The following is a 4,906-nucleotide window of genomic DNA, read 5'->3' as shown; positions in this document are numbered from 1 at the left end:
TTTGTTTTGTTTTGTTTTTGTTGTTGTTGTTTTTTGTTTTTTGTTTTTTTTCCTGCCCCATCATCTGCACAGTTTCAGTGGCATTACTCCCACGCCGCTCATTTAGATTTCCCCCATACACGGCCACACCCGGGTTCGTCCGTCACAGTCCCACCGTCGGCAGTCCGCAGGGAACCAACGATGTTAGGTCGTCAGGAGGCCACACACCAGAGGAGACCCTGCACTGCTGCTGAGTCACTTCGGTGGTGTTCAGTGGTGCCTGTTCTGATTCAACGTACTTAGGACACCACCTACTAAGCCCCCTACTACCGACGTTAATGGCTTAGTCGCGGAGCCAGACTGAGTGAGCGTCCCTCCCAGAGTGGAGACCGCCACCACGTCCCTCAAACAACAGCCCCCTATGAATCTGCCGACACTGAAGACATTGACAGGACTCACCCCAAGCACAGAAGTGGAGTGGTATTGAAACTGAGGTCACCATGAGAGCAGGGCATGAAAGGCCACAGACTTTGAGACTGTTTTGTTTTATACTGATGATGGTGAAGAGTGATGGGTTAATGCGAACGTCAGGCACTAAACATTTTCGGTGTCTTTTTTTTTTTCTTTAAAACATATGTGGGGTAGCGCATATGGATCAGTCCGCCCGCTCTGCCACCTCCATCAAACTGAAATTGAAGCTGAAACTGAAACTTAACCAAGACCGCACATCGGAAGGTGACAGCTTTCAACGCGTTGGTCTTCGAATGCGCGCGCGCACAGACACAGACACACACACACACACACACACACACACACACACACACACACACACACACACTCACACACACACACACACACACACACACACACACACACACACACACACACACACACACACTCTCTCTCTCTCTCTCTCTCTCTCTCTCTCTCTCTCTTACTTCAGAGTTTGACATTAATTAATTAACGATTGTTTCATATGACTGTACATTCAAAACAAAACAAAACATTGCCATGGTGTCCATGTCTGTGACATCACGTCAAGCATACTGATGTTTGTCGTGTCGCATTGCTGTATGGGCTGAACAGCTTGATGGCATTAGACTTCGTTCGTTCGTACATCTCTCTCTCTCTCTCTCTCTCTCTCTCTCTCTCTCTCTCTCTCTCTCTCTATATATATATATATATATATATATATATATATCTGTCTCTCTTTCTCTGTGTCTCTGTGTGTCTCTCTCTGTCTCTCTCTCTCTCTCTCTCTCTCTCTCTCTCTCTCTCTCTCTCTGTCTCGTGCACAGGTTGGCTTTTTATTTTTTTTAAATTTTGCAACTTTATTGATTCTGTGTTTGTTTGTGCGTTGAGCACAAGCTGGCTTGTATCATAAGCACACACACACACACACACACACACACACACACACACACACACACACATATACATATGTATGTAATTCAACTGCCAAAATTTGACAGGTCATAAGTTAACATTTTGCTACATTGGTTCGGAGTGTAGGTTGAAAATGTCATGGTGATGATGCTTAACCCCTTGAGTGCCAAAGCACGTATCACCTACGTGCATAGTAACGTCACTGAAGAAGAGAAATAACTGTGGAAGGCTGAAAATTCACACAGTTTATCTAGAGTGGCATATCTCCAGACCATTTTCTCAGTTTTAGGCTTATTGTTTCGGAAAGTTATGTGACTCGAAACACCACTTTCTACTTTTTTTTTCTTCTTTTTTTTAATTTAAATCCAGTACTGAAGGGGGTTAAGAGAATCTATATAACCTTTTGTTTAGGGGAAAGAAAAAAGAAGGGGAAAAAAGAGGGAAATGGAAACAAAAGAAGAAGAAGAAAAAAAATGAACAGAAGCAACACTTTTTAAACTGTATCTCAATAACAAACGAAGGAAATGAGAGAGAGAGAGAGAGAGAGGACGAAAAGAAGAATGAAGGAAGGAATAAATGAACGAACCACCGGAAATTAATAAGCGATAAGATAAGAAAGTAAGAAAAAAAGAAAGAAAAAAAGACAGACAGACAGACAAAAAAAGTAAGAAAGAAAGATGGAAAGAAAGACAAAAAAGAAAGAAGGAAAGAAAGAAAGAAAGAAACCATGGAAGGAAATCAAGACAGACAGGGACAAAGAAAGGGGGTGGGAAGAGCAGAATGACGTACAAGTGAAGAGACAAACGGAAACACCGGAAACAAAGGACGTTCTCAGACCTCCCACCTTCCAGCCTCCCTCCCTCTCTCTCTCTCTCCTCCCTCCCTCTCTCTGTCTCTGTCTCTGTCTCTCTCTCTGTCTCTGTCTCCCCCTCTGTGTCTCTGCCTCTGTCTCTCTCTCTCTCTGTCTCTGTCTCTCTCTTTCTCTCTGTGGGAATCTGTCTATCTCTCTCTCTGTCTCTCTCTGTCTCTTCCTGTCTCTCTCTCTCTCTCTCTCCCTCCCTCTCTGTGTCTCTGTCTCTCTCTTTCTCTCTGTCTCCCTCTCTGTCTATCTCTCTCTCTCTGTCTCCTCCTGTCTCTCTTTCTCTCTCCCCCTCTCTCTGCCTGTCTCTCTCTCTCTCTCTGTGTCTCTTTCTATCTCTCTCTGTCTCTTTCTATCTCTCTCTATCTCTCTCTGTGTGTCTCTGTCTCTGTCTGTATTTCTGTCTGTCTGTCTCTCTCTGTGTCTCTGTCTCTCTCTCTCTCTGTCTCTGTCTATCTCTCTCTCTGTCTCAATCTGTCTGTCTGACTCTCTCTCCCTCTCTCTTTCTCTCTCTCTGTCTCTCTGTCTCTGTCTGCCTCTCTCTCTCTCTGTCTCTTTCTATCTCTCTCTGTGTCTCTGTCTCTGTCTGTCTGTCTGTCTGTCTCTCTCTCTTTCTGTCTGTCTGTCTGTCTGTCTCTATCTCTTTCTCTCTCTCTCTATCTCTCTCTCTGCGTCTGTCTCTGTCTATCTCTCTTTCTGTCTGTCTCTGCCTCTCTCTCTCGTTATGTCTCTCTCTCTGTCTCTGTCTCTCTCTGTCTCTATCTCTCTCTCTCTCTGTCTCTTTCTCTCTGTGTGTCTCTCTCTCGTTCTGTCTCTGTCTTTCTCTCTCTCACTTTGTCTCTGCCTCTCTCACGCTCTGTGCCTCTGTCTCTGTCTATCTCTCTTTGTGTGTGTCTCTCTCTCTCTCTGTCTCTTTCTCTCTCTCTGTCTCTGTCTTTCTGACTGTCTGTCTCTCTTTCTGTCTATCTCTCTCTGTCTCTTTCTCGCTGTGTGTGTGTGTGTGTGTGTGTGTGTGTGTGTGTGTGTCTGTCTGTCTGTCTCTGTCTGTCTCTGTCTCTATCTCTCCATCCACGTCTCTTATCTTTTTCTTTTTTTGGCACTGTCACTTACGGGTGCACTGCTTTTATAGAACCTTCAGAAACACACACACAGAAGAAAACAAAAACAAAAACAAAAAAACACCGATACAAACAAACAAACAAAATGATGTCAAGCACACAGAAAAGTGTGAAACAGGCTCATGTATGTGTTCCTATCTTTGCGTTTCTTTTACATCTCAAAAACCTGTGTGAATGAAAAGGAAGAGAGAGAAAAACAAACAAATAAAGAGCGAAAGAGAAGAGAGAGAATGAGAGAGAGAGAGAGAGAGAGAGAGAGAGAGAGAGACAAACAGATGGACAGAGAGACAAAGACAGAGAAATTATCGCCCATTTAAAATGAAGACGAGATTTTCAGCAGACCGTTTCAAAACTATCAGACTGATATATGTGTTTGTCTGTGTCCAAGAGAGAGAGAGAGAGAGAGAGAGAGAGAGAGGGGTGCATGAGAGAAGGAGGGAAAGACAGATGGAGCGAGATACTAAGACAGAGAGCTAGATAGAGAGATAGCGACAGTGAGACAGAGGTAGAGAGAGGCGAGGAAGAGAGAGAGAGAAAGAGATGGGGAGAGAGTTACAATAGAACATATATATTTAATGAAAAGGGGGAGAAAGAGAGAATGATAAATAAATTAAAAAAAGTCATGCAGAAAGAATATGGTAAAGAACAGACAAACGCGCACGCACACGCACATGCACACACACACACACGCACACACACTCAAATTGACAGATGGTTTAGAGAGAGAGAGAGAGTGAGGGGTGTGGGGGGTTGGGGGGGGGAAGAAAAATATGTCATCAGTATCGACAACCGGATGACTAAAGCCACAACGTTGTTATCATCAAATCCAAGCACGACAGTTGTGATTAATACTAAAATGACTACTACCATCACCAATATCACTTATACAACAGCTATCGTCACCATCATGATGGAATTAAATGAATAAATTCATACATGCACACAAGATAGAAGAAAATGAAAGAAACGCAAGCAAGCAAACAAAACAAAGTGTACGAAAAGAAAATAGGACAGAATAAGAACAAGACCAAAACAAGAACAAGGAGAAACAATAAAAAAAACGGATCCAATAAGTTAGACATATAAATGCCCTCATTGTTACTGCCAACGGTCGCTTCTATATCTGAGTCATTCATGGTGGGAAGGATTGAAGATATGTATGTATGGAGATTTGACTAGAAAGTAGGTAGAGAACTTACTCGTTTGTATGTGTACAGGGAGTGAGTTCCATAGTGATGCACCTGAAAATGCAAAACTTGTTTTGAACATATCAATGCAGGTGCGCGGTAAAATGTACTTGTTCGAGCCGTATCGGCATGAGGCTCGGGTAAGCGAATGTAGATAGTGTGGTGCCAAGTCAGAGGGAGAGAGAGAGAGAGAGAGAGAGAGAGAGAGAGAGAGATGAGGGAATGAGAGAGAGGGAGGGAAATATTGAGACAGAAAGCTAGAGAGAGAGAGAGAGAGAGAGAGAGAGAGATGAGGGAATGAGAGAGAGGGAGGGAAATATTGAGACAGAAAGCTAGAGAGAGAGAGACAGAGACAGAGACAACGACAGAAAGATAGA

The sequence above is a fragment of the Babylonia areolata genome, chromosome 12 (genome assembly GCF_041734735.1).
Source record: "Babylonia areolata isolate BAREFJ2019XMU chromosome 12, ASM4173473v1, whole genome shotgun sequence".
NCBI lineage: Eukaryota > Metazoa > Mollusca > Gastropoda > Neogastropoda > Buccinidae > Babylonia > Babylonia areolata.
Note: the sequence above shows the minus strand (reverse complement) of the source record.